Source organism: Anomaloglossus baeobatrachus, chromosome 5, assembly GCF_048569485.1.
Source record: "Anomaloglossus baeobatrachus isolate aAnoBae1 chromosome 5, aAnoBae1.hap1, whole genome shotgun sequence".
Lineage (NCBI taxonomy): Eukaryota > Metazoa > Chordata > Amphibia > Anura > Aromobatidae > Anomaloglossus > Anomaloglossus baeobatrachus.
In genome coordinates, this window is record NC_134357.1 from 154,729,536 (window position 1) to 154,744,528 (window position 14,993).

At 43.6% G+C, this 14,993-nt stretch overlaps 1 protein-coding gene across 4 annotated transcripts in view; it reads left to right on the forward strand.

Annotated features, from left to right (window-relative positions):
* The window catches only part of CCSER2 (coiled-coil serine rich protein 2), a 230,710-nt gene that overhangs the window by 22,666 nt on the left and 193,051 nt on the right, over positions 1-14,993 (forward strand). Inside the window, exon 1 of one of the 4 annotated variants that reach the window (XM_075348980.1) lies at positions 1,911-2,059. The exons of the other annotated variants lie outside the window; for them this stretch is intronic. The gene's annotated coding sequence lies outside the window, so the exon portion shown is untranslated. Of the gene's footprint in view, positions 1-1,910; positions 2,060-14,993 lie in introns of those variants that run through there. 4 annotated transcript variants of the gene reach the window in all.

A 14,993-nucleotide genomic window follows, 5' to 3' on the forward strand; every position in this document is an offset into this window, starting at 1 on the left:
AAATGTCCCTCAATAATCTTTCCTACGAAGCGGGGTGGGGGTGATTTTTACTTTTTAATATTTTTTTTAAACTTTTTTTCACTGTATTTAAATCTGTGATAATCTGATCGCTTGTGCTACATACAACAATGTATATAATAGAATTCATGGTCTCCTATAAATGCTCGGCTCGGGTTCGTTTTTGGAGGAGTACCGTGATGATAGACACAGAGGTCTTCAGTTGACTTCTGGCTGTCATGGCACTCATTGGCGTCCCGCGATTTCTTCACGGCAGTGCCGATGAGGGGTTAGAGCAGTGCGCCCACTGCCGATGCACATTGAATGCCGTTGAATCAGACTGACAGCGCAATTTAGTTGGTTAACAGTCGCAAGCAGAGCTCTGCTTCACCCATGGCAGTTAGAAGCCTTTGATGACTGAATATCACAGTCATCATCTACCAAGAAAGGCAGGGAGCTAAACTATGACATACTATGTATACTGTATATATGTCACAAGTCGTTAAAGTTGATAAAAGACACAAGTCCATCAAGTCTAACCTATAATCCTAACATTGATCCAGAGGAAAGGAAAAACCCAATTGGGGATCTTTCAGACATTCGTGCAACGCACAGACCAGAATGAATGGACTGGCCGTGGCACTCCCAACCGGAGCGTGATAGCTTCATGTGTTTCTATGAGGTTGTCACACTCTTTGCAGGAAACCTAAGGCCAGTCCATGCACAGACCGCAATGAAACAGACTGGCCAGGGTTTTCCTGACCCACGTGTGACAGCCTCATAGAAATATATCAAGCTGTCACGCTGTGGTTGGGAGAGCCGCAGCTAGGTCATGCATTCTAGTCTGTGCTCTGACTGTGTTGCACAGATGCCTGAAAGAGCCCTTCGAGAGATTCTAATTTTCCCAAATTGGGGGAATATTGCTTCCTGATGTCATAAATGGCCTGGATGCAAAATTATGACAAGTTGTCTCTTCAGATTGGGTTCAGTTTAGGAGACATACTTGGCCACTGAATCACTTTCATCCTATTCTTCTTCAACAGATGTGTGTTTTTGATCTTTGTCATGTTGGAAAAGTGCACATCTACTAAGGGCACGTAGTGATGGCAGCATATTCGCTTTCAATATCGAGTAGTATATCTATGAATTCATGATACTATTAATGAAATTGTAGCTCACCGACACCAGCAGGGCTCTTGCAGCCCCACATTAGACACTGCACCACCATGTTTTACTGTAGGTATCAGGCATTTTGAAAAATGAAATTTAGAATAAATTCATGGTGCCTAAAGTGAAACATGGTGGTGGCCTTATGTGGGGCTGCATGAGAGCTGCTGGTGTCGGGGAGCTATATTTCAGTGATGAGATTGTGAAATCTGTTGGCATCCTTGGTAATAAATATCATTCACGTTATTCTCACATTTTGATGCATATGACCAACAGTGCTGTGTAACTATTCTTATCATGCGATGTACAGTAGATTGAGGTTGGATGAAATACTGATTCACTGATCTGTGCCAAAATCCACGCCGAGACTGACCTGTGGGCACATGGCCTTTACTGTATGTACTTATAGCGGAGTTGTGCTATATTGCTGCCTGTCACAGGAGAGCATATGGCTTCTACGGTAGTACTCCATGTCACTGTGTCCTCCTATGAATGGTTTACATGTTTTATCCTCCTGATTTCACAATTCCCCCGGTGTGTTGTGGTGTGACTGTGCAGCCAGTAATAGAACCCGGAGAGGTTGCCTGTCCTGATCCGGAGGGCCGGGACAAGCAGGGCTTGGCATCCTTTTGATGATTCTGACGTGCGTGATGCTGCAGCATCTGCAGAAACCTCATAGGCCTGAGGATGTGTCATAAGCTCACAAAGGAGTCGCCTTCAACCTGTGCTCGGCATTAACTATTTATTGTGTGGAAGATGACTCTGCTCTTCCATAGCTTACATTGTGCTGGGAGGGAATACATTTTTCATGAGCAAAACACAGAGATGCTGAAGGCCAGGAGGATGATGAAGGGCTTCCAACTAACCACTGTATTTACCGAAAGGGAACCGTAATGTATGTAGCTTATTATTCATTTTGTTATCTTTAGGGTTTTTTATGTGACGATGTTATACTGGTTTTACTTTTTCCAAAAGTTTTCTTGGCTTTCGTACATATTGTCTAAGGAAACGTTCTCTGCACTTCATAATCCAGGAGGTGTAACATGAAGGAGAGCAGGAAACATAATATATAGTATGTGACACAACGTGTGGTATAGGGGGTAACATATAGTATGTGACACAACGTGTGGTATAATGGTGACATATAGTATGTGACACAACGTTTGGTATAGGGGGCAACATATAGTATGTGACAACGTGTGGTATAGTGGGGACATATAGTATGTGACACAACGTGTGGTATAGGGGGTAACATATAGTATGTGACACAACGTGTGGTATAGTGGGGACATATAGTATGTGACACAACGTGTGGTATAGTGGGGACATATAGTATGTGGCACAACGTGTGGTATAGGGGGTAACATAGTATGTGACACAACGTGTGGTATAGGGGGTAACATATAGTATGTGACACAACATGTGGTATAGGGGGTAACATATAGTATGTGACACAACGTGTGGCATAGTGGGTAACATATAGTATGTGAGACAACGTGTGGTATAGGGGGTAACATATAGTATGTGACACAACGTGTGGTATAGGGGGTAACATAGTATGTGACACAACGTGTGGTATAGGGGGTAACATATAGTATGTGACACAACATGTGGTATAGGGGGTAACATATAGTATGTGACACAACGTGTGGTATAGGGGGTAACATATAGTATGTGACACAACGTGTGGTATAGGGGGGTAACATATAGTATGGGACATACAATGTTGTGTTACCACCTATACCACACGGTATGTGACACAACGTGTGGTATAGTGGGTAATAGAACACAATGTGTAGTACATAACATGCCGTTGTACATAGTGAGGCATGTCTATAATGTGAGCAGTGTCGGAGTCTGGATTCCCAGAATGCTTCTCCTCTGTCCATAAGATCCAGTGTTGCAGAGATAAGTGCTTGTAATGCTGAGAGCTTACACCAGGGGTCTCAAACACGCGGGCCGCATGCGGCCCCTCAGGCTGCTTCTTGCGGCCCCCAGGCCCGTGCCCCTGTTAACTATCGCGGACGGTGCAGGGGCCGCAGCCACTGTCTGCACTTTGTTAGATGAATGTTTTGCTGGTGTTCTCTCTGAGTCAAGGGCTCTGCGCGCGCAGCACCGGCCGAAACAATTATCTGACATAAATCACTGACAGTGGCTGCAGCCTCTGCGCCGGCCGCGATAGTGACCAGGGGCACGGGCCTGGGGGCCGCACAAAGCAGAGATGAGGGAGCAGAGGGAACGTGGGACAGGTAAGAAGAATGGTGTTGTGTGTGTGTGTGTGTGTGTGTGTGTGTGTGTGTGTGTGTGTGTGTGTAGGACGGTACATTAACCCCTTAGCGACCTAAGACTTACTGGGTACGTCATGGCTCCCTGGTAATTAAGGACCCATGACGTACCTAGTACGTCATGGCGAGATTGCGGCCCTGGAGCCCCGGAGTCTGTGATCGCTTTGCATTGCAAATACCTTAGATTCGGGGAGGAGGGGACCTCAGGAGGGGTGGTGTCTCTTCCCCGGACCTACGGAGGCTGTGATTGGCTGAGCGGCGTTCGTCAGCGAATTACAGCCACTGTAATGTTTCAGCAATTGAAAATGGCTGTAACATTGAAATCCAGCCATATCAGTGCAGCTATAGCACTGATCATTGGCTGGAGTTGGGTGACCTCAGTTTCACCCGCCCACAGCTCTGATTGGAGAGACCGGCCTTGTGACCGATCTCTCCAATCACTGTGAATCTGGGTCCAGAGACCGCTCCCCTCAGCTTCACTCCAGGGTCTGTGGAAGGTGAAGGGAGCGATCGGTAAGTTATAGCTCCACTGCCCTCTTTCAGCCGCCACTGCCCCCTCCACCCATTACTACAGGATGGGGACATTACTATAGAATAGGGACAAGGTGGGCACATTACTAAAGGATGGGGACATTACAAGGATGGGCCTAATACTATTGAATGGGGACATTACTATATAATTGGGACAAGGCTGGGGACATTAATATAGGATGGGGACTAGGATGGGCACAGTACTACAGGATAGGGACAGTACTACAAGGGGACAAGGATGAGAAATATTACTATAGGATTGGGATAAGGCTGGGGACATTACTATAGGATGGGGACAAGGATGGGCACATTATGATAAGATGGGGACTTTACTATAGGATGGGACAGTACTATAGGATGGGGACAAGGTTGGCACATTACTATAGGATAGGGACATTACTGTAGGATGGGCACATTACTATAAAATGGGACAACTATATGATGGGGATAGTACTACAGGATAGGGAGATTGCTACAAGGGGACAAGAATGGGGAACATTACTATAAGATGGGGACAAAGCTGGACACACAGGATGGGGACAAGGCTGGACAAATTACTACAAGATGGGGACAAGGCTGGACACATTACTACAGCATGTGCACATTACGATAAGATGGGGACAAGGATGAGCACATTACTGTAGGATGGGGACAAGGATGGGGCACAATACTACAAGGGGGCAAGCATGGGTACATTACAACAAGATGGGGAACATTACTAAAAGATGTTGGCCAAAATTTTTATATAGTGCTAATAGTAACACTATTAGTTACAAGAAAGGGATAAAATGTAAAAAAAAAATAAAATAAGGCATGATATTTTTTTTTTACCATCAATTTTTTTTTTTTTTTTTTTAATAAACAAAGAATGTGCACATTTATTATAATAAACAAGTGAAAAATGTTCAAAATCAGTGATCCAAAGGTGTGTAAAAAAATTAATATATATATATATATATATATATATATATATATATATATATATATATATATATATATATATATATATATATATATATATATATATATATATATAATATATATGTGGTACCAATAAAAATGTCACTTTGTCCTGCAAAGAATGCGGCCCCCCAAATTATTTTTTTCCTCTGTGCGGCCCATACACCCAGCCGAGTTTGAGACCCCTGGCTTACACCGTGTGCAGAATTATTAGGCAAGTTATATTTTAAAGGATTTTTTTTTATTATTGATCAACAACTATGTTCTCAATAAACCCAAAAGACTCATAAATATCAAAGCTTAATATTTTTTGAAGTTGGAGTGGTTTTTTTTTTAGATTTGGCTATCTTAGGAGGATATCTGTTTGTGCGGGTACCTATTACTGTGCAGAATTATTAGGCAACTTAATAAAAAACAAATAAGGCTGGTTTCACACTACGTCTTAACATCCGTTGAAAACGTTATTTTAGCGGAAGTACGGATCCAGTGCAAATGCGTTTTCATTTCAATGCATTTGCAATGGACTCGCGTCCACCTGCGTTCACCTGCGTTTGCGTGCGTTATAGTGCGGATCCGGTGACTTGCAGTTTTTTAACATGTTTCAAAAACGCTACTTGTAGCGTTTTTGAGCTGCGTCAAAATACTGCAAGTCACCGGATCCGCACTATAACGCACGCGAACGCAGGTGAACGCTGGCGTGCTGATAGACAGGATCCTGCTTTTGTACTGAGCATGCCCAGAAAGTACTGAGCATGCCCAGAACCAGTCTCGCGTGATCTGTCTCTCTCCTCCTCCCTCCCTCACCCTCTCTCTCTCTGTCTTTCCCCCTTCCTCCCTCCCCCCCTCTCCCCCACCTGAGAGCTGCGGACACTCGTAACCAAGGTAAATATCGCGTAACCACTTCTCTTAGTTACCCGATGTTTACGTTGGTTACGCGTGCAGGCAGCCCTGCTCCTAGCAGCTGCAGACACTCGTAACCAAGATAAATATCGGGTATCCAAGGCCGATGTTTACCTTGGTTACCAGCGTCTGCAGCTGTCAGAAGCCTCCTCCCAGTCTAGCTCCCCTCACTCCCGATCACATGACTCCAATGCCCGCCCCTAAACATCCAGTGCAGGATCCTGCAAAATAACATATGCGTTTGCATACGTTATTTGCTGTAAAAGCAGGATCCGTACTTCCGCTAAAAAAACGTTTTCAACGGATGTTAAAAAGACGTAGTGTGAAACCAGCCTAAATTCCCATCTCACTTGTTTATTTTCACCAGGTAAGGCTGGTTTCACACTACGTCTTTTTAACATCCGTTGAAAACGTTATTTTAGCGGAAGTACGGATCCTGCTTTTACAGCAAATAACGTATGCAAACGCATCTGTTATTTTGCAGGATCCTGCACTGGATGTTTAGGGGCGGGCATTGGAGTCATGTGATCGGGAGTGAGGGGAACTAAACTGGGAGCCGGCTTCTGACAGCTGCAGACGCTGGTAACCAAGGTAAACATCGGCCTTGGATACCCGATATTTATCTTGGTTACGAGTGTCTGCAGCTGCTAGGAGCAGGGCTGCCTGCACACGTAACCAACGTAAACATCGGGTAACTAAGATAAGTGGTTACGCGATATTTACCTTGGTTACGAGTGTCTGCAGCTGCTAGGAGCAGGGCTGCCTGCACGCGTAACCAACGTAACCAACGTAAACATCGGGTAACTAAGAGAAGTGGTTACCCGATATTTACCTTGGTTACGAGTGTCCGCAGCTCTCAGGTGGGGGAGAGAGGAAGGGGAGGAAGGGGGAAAGACAGAGATAGAGAGAGAGAGAGAGAGGGTGAGGGAGGGAGTAGAGAGATAGACAGATCACGCGAGACTGGTTCTGGGCATGCTCAGTACTTTCTGGGCATGCTCAGTACAAAAGCAGGATCCTGTCTATCAGCACGCCAGCTTTCACCTGCGTTTGCGTGCTGTTTAGTCAGGATCCGGTGACTTGCAGTATTTTGACGCAGCTCAAAAACGCTACAAGTAGCGTTTTTGAAACATGTTAAAAAACTGCAAGTCACCGGATCCGCACTATAACGCACGCAAACGCAGGTGAACGGATGTTAACGCGAGTCCATTGCAAATGCATTGAAATGAAAACGCATTTGCACTGGATCCGTACTTCCGCTAAAATAACGTTTTCAACGGATGTTAAAAAGACGTAGTGTGAAACCAGCCTAAACCAATATAACTGTACAAAATGTAGAAATAAACATTTCTGACATGCAAAAAGAAAACCCCAAAAAATTAGTGACCAATATAGCCACCTTTCTTTATGATGACACTCAACAGCCTAACATCCATAGATTCTGTCAGTTGCTTGATCTGTTTACCCTCAACATTGCGTGCAGCAGCCACCACAGCCTCCAGACACTGTTCCGAGAGGTGTACTGTTTTCCCTCCCTGTAGATCTTACATTTTATGAGGGGCCACAGGTTCTCTATGGGGTTCAGATCAGGTGGACAAGGGGGCCATGTCATTATTTTTTAATCTTTTAGACCTTTTCTGGCCAGCCACGCTGTGGAGTAGTTGGATGCATGTGATGGAGCATTGTCCTGCATGAAAATCATGTTTTTCTATGAACGATACCGATTTCTTCCTGTACCACTGCTTGAAGAAGTTGTCTTCCAGAAACTGGGAGTAGGTCTGAGAGTTGAGCTTCACTCCATCTTCAACCCAAAAAGGTCCCACAAGTTCATCTTTGATGATTCCAGCCCATACCAGTACCCCACCTCCACCTTGCTGGCATCTGAGTCGGAGTGGATCTCTCTGCCCTTTACTGATCCAGCCTCTGGCCCATCAAGAGTCACTCTCATTTCATCAGTCCATTAGACCTGTGAAAAATCAGTCTTAAGATATTTCTTGGCCCAGTCTTGATGTTGTATCTTATGTTTCTTGTTCAAAGGTGGTCATTGTTAAGCCTTCCTTACCTTGGCCATGTCCCTGAGTATGGCACACCTTGTGCTTTTTGATACTCCAGTAACGTTGCAGAAATATGGCCAAACTGGTGGCAAATGGCATCTTGGCAGCTTCACGCTTGATTTTCCTCAATTCATGGGCAGTTATTTTGCGCCTTTTTTGCCCAACACGCTTCTTGCGACCCTGTTGGCTATTTGCCATGAAACGCTTGATTGTTCGGTGATCACGCTTCAAAAGTTTGGCAATTTCAAGACTGCTGCATCCCTCTGCAAGACATCTCACAATTCTGGACTTTTCAGAGCCTGGCAAATCTCTCTTCTGACCCATTTTGCCAAAGAAAAGGAAGTTGCCTAATAATTAAGCACACCTTATATAGGGTGTTGATGTGATTACCCCACACCCCTCCTCATTACAGAGATGCACATCACCTGATTTACTTAATTGGTAGTTGGCTCTCAGCCTATACAGCTTGGAGTAGGATAACATGTATAAAAAGTATCATGTGATCAAAATACTCATTTGCCTAATAATTCTGCACACAGTGTATTTTTCCTGAATACTTTCATGTAATACCAGGTGTGTGAAGCCTTGTGTTGCAGGCAATGTTGATCGTATTGTGATTAACTTACATTTCTGTGACTCAGATATTACTTAGTTACAAGGGGTTTTCCGATTTTGGAAAATCCCTGGCTGCAGTTTGGTTTCAGAAACAAACAGTCTTTGCTTTACTCACGCTTGCCCGGGTCTAGCCCTGCAGCTATGCCACAGCACTGAAGACACATTGTTAGCGGTGCAGCTAATAACGTAGCTCAAGCGATTGGCTGCAGCGCTATGAAACTGACATCAGGGCTGTTGACAATGCTAGGAACCAGGATAAGTAGCGGAGACTCAGTGCTGGACCAGGGGAGGGTCAGTAAGGCACATTTTGTTTGAAGGAGGAAAAAAAAAAAGACAGCTGGGGAGATAGGTTTTCTGTAACTGGAAAGTTCCTTTAAGTGGCCCTGAGCTGCAGTTCTCGGCAACAGCCACTACATAGTGAACGGAGCGCTGTTCACTGGTTACAGTTGGCCGACGCCAGAGCTGAACGCTGATAATTGTAGGGGTCTGACGCTTGCTGATCTGATAATGATCTCCTTTCTTGAGGCGAGTTCATCAATATCATGAAGCTGGACAGCCCCGTCACTTTTTATAGCTAACCTGTCATTAATCAATGCATATTACTGACCTGCAGCGTACTGCTAGCTTGCAGGGGAATACCATTTTAAGCATCTGCTGTTGTCTAATGAGAAGTTTGGCTGCAGGGAGAAAATGAAGTTGTATTCTTCCTGCACACGCTTCTTGTCAAGTGAGCACTTATAGTTATGGCTCAATATACAGTGACTCCGCCTTGTCTGACATCCCGGTGAACTGCAGGATCAGTGACCACGTCCAAAGCGCTGATTCCTTACAGCCGAAAAAGGTATACGCAGATTATCACTATAGCTGCAAGTAAACCGGGTAAATGCTGTTTTTTTCTTTTTGGTGACTTGTTCTCTTTAACCCCTTCCAGCCACTACCAACTTTTCAGTTTTGCCCCCCTTTTTTTTTTTTTCCCCTTCTTCCGAGAGTCATAGCTTTTTTGTTTTTTCAAGGGTTTTTATATATTTTTTTTTTTTGAGAGAGCGTTGAATGGCTCCATTCATTTTACCATAGAATATATTGAAACACGTAAAAAGTAAATCCAAATCCAGTGAAATAGTGGAAAAACATAATTCTGCCTTTGTTATTGGGTTTTGTTTTTGCGCCGCTCTTAGGGGTACTTTGCACACTACGATATCTCAGCTGCGATGTCGGTGGGGTCAAATCGAAATGTTGTTCTTCACTCCTGCGGCAGCACACATCGCTGTGTGTGAAGCCGCAGGAGCGAGGAACATCACCTACCTGCGTCACCGTGGCTCACGCCGGCTATGTGGAAGGAAGGAGGTGGGCTGGATGTTTACGTCCCGCTCATCTCCGCCCCTCCGCTTCTATTGGCCGCCTGCCGTGTGACGTCGCTGTGATGCCGCACGACCCGCCCCTTTCATAAGGAGGCGGTTCGCCGGCCAGAGCGACGTCGCAGGACAGGTGAGTGCATGTGAAGCTGCTGTAGCTATAATGTTCGCTACGGCAGCAATCACAAGATATCGCTGCTGCGACGGGGGCGGGGACTATCGCGCTAGACATCGCTACAATCGGCTAGCGATGTCGTAGTGTTCAAAGTACCCCTTAGTGTAGTAAAAATGACCTGGCATCTTGATCCTCTCTGATTATGGCGATACCAAACCTGTGTATTTTATTGGAGTTGTGGAGAATTAATAATCCGTTCACATTTTAATTGCATTTTTGTGAGGGGTAGGGTGGATAAATCAACTTAAATGGCAGTTCTGGCCTTCTCAATTTATTTATTCTTTGTTTTATGGGGTTTACCAGTGTCAGGTAATTATGTATGTATGTGTATATATATATATATATATATATATATATATATATATATATATATATATATATATATATATATATATATATATATATATACATACATATATACATACACATATATATATATATATATATATATATATATATATATATAATGTGTGTATGTATATATGTATGTATATGTATGTATGTATGTATATATATATTTATATATATATAATGTATGTGTGTATATATATATATATATATATATATATATATATATATATATATATATATATATGTGTATGTATGTGTGTATATATATATATAGTCTTTATTTTTAATGCGCATGAAGAGGGGGACATGAGCCAGTGATCGTATGATGACTTTTGCTATATACTGCAATACAGGGATGCTTGTGAACCCGTCAGATTTTTCTATATTGGTGCATAAATGTAACCTAAATTGACCTAACAGAGCGGTGCCTTTACCCGGCATGCATGATACCAGTGATGTTACTAGCGGGGCGGCTCTAGTCTCCTGCATGTCGGGTATAGACGCTGCTCTTTAATGACTGATTATTACAGATCTGAGCCTATAACAGAGCAGGCGCTGTCACGATACAGATTGCACAGTGCAGGCTGGGACAAGCATCATGATGACGTTGTATTTGAGGCAGGGGACAGAGGCTGCGGTCACTGCCACAGACTCTTCCCTCTGATGACACTTCATTTGAGTATCCCAACATGCACTGGGATTCTCATACCAAGTGTCATCAGACAGGAAATAGAAAAAAACAAATAGAACAGCAGTTAGAGAGTAGTTAGAAAACAGGGAATTTTTAATTGAAGTATATTAGAAAATAGCTTTCATCATAGCAGCAAATAGATAGGGATTTTAATAAGATTTCCTTTTACCTTTGGACTGCCCCTTTTGGTCAGGACTTTGACTTGGCCATTCCACAACTTGAATGGTTGAAGAACAATACATTGCCCTATGGACGTCTGCATATTTCCGTGGTATCACGCCCCTGTGGGCGCGATACCATGGAGCGACATCCCCGTCGCTCATTCTATCCTGCGAGCATTGCAGCAGGCTTCTCTTCGGGTTCTCCTGGTCAGTTTCACATGCGCACTGCGCATGCACAGTGCGCGTCTGAAGCCAGTGATTGAACACCCGGAAAAGAAGCCTGCTGCAATGCGCGCAGGATAGAATGAGCGATTGGGACGTCGCTCCATGGTATCACGCCCACAGGGTCGTGATACCACGGAAATATGCAGACGTCCATAGGGCAAGGCGCCGTCCCTGTGACCACATTCACTGCTATTTACATACCAAATATGAAGGTAATAAAACGTTTATTATTACTTTCATATTATACAATTTTACAGCACAGGGACGGGTAGGGAGGTGTAATTAGGGCACACATTCGTCTGCCGATAGGTCAGAACGCATATTGTAGGTGACAGGTTCCCTTTAATTAGGTGTCCAGTATACCGACATTGCCTGTAAGATACTTAGTTTATTATATTCTTGGTTGCCTTAGCCAGCTCCTTTACCTATACTTGAGGTGGAGGAGAGCATTCAGTCAGTCTGTACTGGGAATACAGCAGACTGCAGCACCTATAGTCAATGGCCGCCTGTGTAGCACACAATCCGGCAGTGATGGGACGCCCGTTCAGTATCAAGGGATCACTTGATTCCACAACGTTTCAACACAAGTTTGTCTTTTTCAAGCATACTGGGAAGACATTACACCACCTCTGGTTCGTGCCCATAGAAAAGGGAGGCGACTTTATTTAAAAGCGATAAGTAACTGTATGCTCCACTATGACCTGAAATGATGTAAATTTAGGAGGTGCATGTGCTCTTCAAGAACTGGAAATGACGTTGATGCTTTCCAGGCAGACCGGGATTGTCCCTTTCCTGCACCAGTGAGATAGGAGAGAGACTGGGCGCCTTCATGCTTGGAAGCCACCAATTGGAAAATGGATGAGATAAGAATGTATGGAGCTTAGCCACGTGTAAGGCATTTGTTAGTCATTGGACTGACCACTCAGTCACTTGTGCCCAGCCGACACTCCGGCACTAGTCCACCAATACCCGCTAACTCACCTGATGAATCTTGACCAAGGAAGTGCTACGGGTGTGGGTAATGGGTAGGAAGTTTTTTCTTTAGTGGCTAGTTTAATTATGGGATCCTTAAAAGTGAAGAATAGAAATGAGGTACTTTTACTACATCCCCAAAGAATGATGGGGCCACAACATAGGTTTACCAGGACTTTTTGATGTGTATGTGGAACAGCTGGGCGAGGCGGTTCTGTTTTCCCTTCATACCAATGTGATTCTTCATAACCCTTTGTAATGTAAAAAAAATAACTTATGTTTTATATATACTGTAGCTGTCCATCAGTAACTACTGTCTGTTATATGTTTGAAATGGTCCTATGGACAAGAACCAGGGTCAGTAGATCCACATAGGTATTTTGTTAACCTTTCTTTGGATGAATACTATTTGAGACTCAACTTTTGATTTCAATGATTAAAAAAAGCTATCTTTTAACATCTCACTTTTGCTTGGATTGTATAATTCACTGTTCCATCAATGATGGCAAGCCGTCCTGGCCCAAACTGTATAACACTACTACCACAGGGTTTCACAGATTGTATGGTTTATTCATGCTGTAATGCAGTTTTTTGTTTTCTCCAAACATAAAGCTTCTCATTTAAACCAGAAAGCTCTATTTTAGTCTTGTGTGTCTGAAACATTGTTCCAATAGTATTCTAGCTCTTATAGTTGATCTTTAGCAAACTGCAGAGAAGCGGTAATGTTCTCTTGGAAGAGCAGTGGCTTCCTCCTTTCAGCCTGCCATACAGTGCTGGCCAAAAGTATTGGCACCCCTGCAATTCTGTCAGATAATACTCAGTTTCTTCTTGAAAATGATTGCAATCACAAATTGTTTGGTTTTATTATCTTCATTTATTTTTCTTGCAATGAAAAAACACAAAAGAGAATGAAACAAAAATCAAATTATTGATCATTTCACACAAAACTCCCAAAATGGGCCAGACAAAAGTATTGGCACCCTTAGCCTAATACTTGGTTGCACAACCTTTAGTCAAAATAACTGCGAACAACCGCTTCCGGTAACCATCAATGAGTTTCTTACAATGCTCTGCTGGAATTTTAGACCATTCTTCTTTGGCAAACTGCTCCAGGTCCCTGAGATGTGAAGGGTGCCTTCTCCAAACTGCCATTTTGAGATCTCTCCTCAGGTGTTCTATGGGATTCAGGTCTGGACTCATTGCTGGCCACTTTAGTAGTCTCCAGTGCTTTCTCCCAAACCATTTTCTAGTGCTTTTTGAAGTGTTTTTTGGGTCATTGTCCTGCTGGAAGACCCATGACCTCTGAGGAAGACCCAGCTTTCTCACACTGGGCCCTACATTATGCTGCAAAATTTGTTGGTAGTCTTCAGACTTCATAATGCCATGCACACGGTCAAGCAGTCCAGTGCCAGAGGCAGCAAAGCAACCCCAAAACATCAGGGAACCTCCGCCATGTTTGACTGTAGGGACCGTGTTCTTTTCTTTGAATGCCTCTTTTTTTTTTTTCCTGTAAACTCTGTTGATGGCTTTTCCAAAAAGCTCTACTTTTGTCTCATCTGACCAGGAAACATTCTTCCAAAACGTTTTAGGCTTTCTCAGGTAAGTTTTGGCAAACTCCAGCCTGGCTTTTTTATGTCTCTGGGTAAGAAGTGGGGTCTTCCGGGGTATCCTACCATACAGTCCCTTTTAATTCAGACGCCGACGGATAGTACGGGTTGACACTGTTGTACCCTCGGACTGCAGGGCAGCTTGAACTTGTTTGGATGTTAGTCGAGGCTCTTTATCCACCATCCGCACAATCTTACGTTGAAATTTCTCGTCAATTTTTCTTTTCCTTCCACATCTAGGGAGGTTAGCCACAGTGCCATGGGCTTTAAACTTCTTGATGACACTGCGCACCGTAGACACAGGTCAGGTCTTTGGAGACGGACTTGTAGCCTTGAGACTGCTCGTGCTTCCTCACAATATGGATTCTCAAGTCCTCCAACAGTTCTTTGGTCTTCTTTCTTTTCTCCATGCTCAATGTGGTACACACAAGGACACAGGACAGAGGTTGAGTCAACTTTAATCCATGTCAACTGGCTGCAAGTGTGATTTAGTTATTGCCAACAGATGTTAGGTGCCACAGGTAAGTTACAGGTGCTGTTAATTACACAAATTAGAGAAGCATCACATGATTTTTCAAACAGTGCCGATACTTGTGTCCACCCCCTTTTTATGTTTGGTGTGGAATTATATCCAATTTGGCTTTGACAATTTTTTTTTTCTCTCCTTCATTGAAGACAAATTAAATGAAGATAATACCAAAGAATTTGTGATTGCAATCATTTTCAAGAAGAAACTGAGTATTATCTGACAGAATTGCATGGGTGCCAATACTTTTGGCCAGCACTGTACATACCAGTGTTGCTCAGTGTCCTGATGGTGGACTGATGGTAATTAAAGGAAAACTGTCACCAGATTTGGCGACTATAAGCCACGGCATTCCAGAATACAGTATATAAGAGCCCAGGCTGCTCTGTAGAAAATAAAAACACTTTATGTAAAACTCACCTATGGG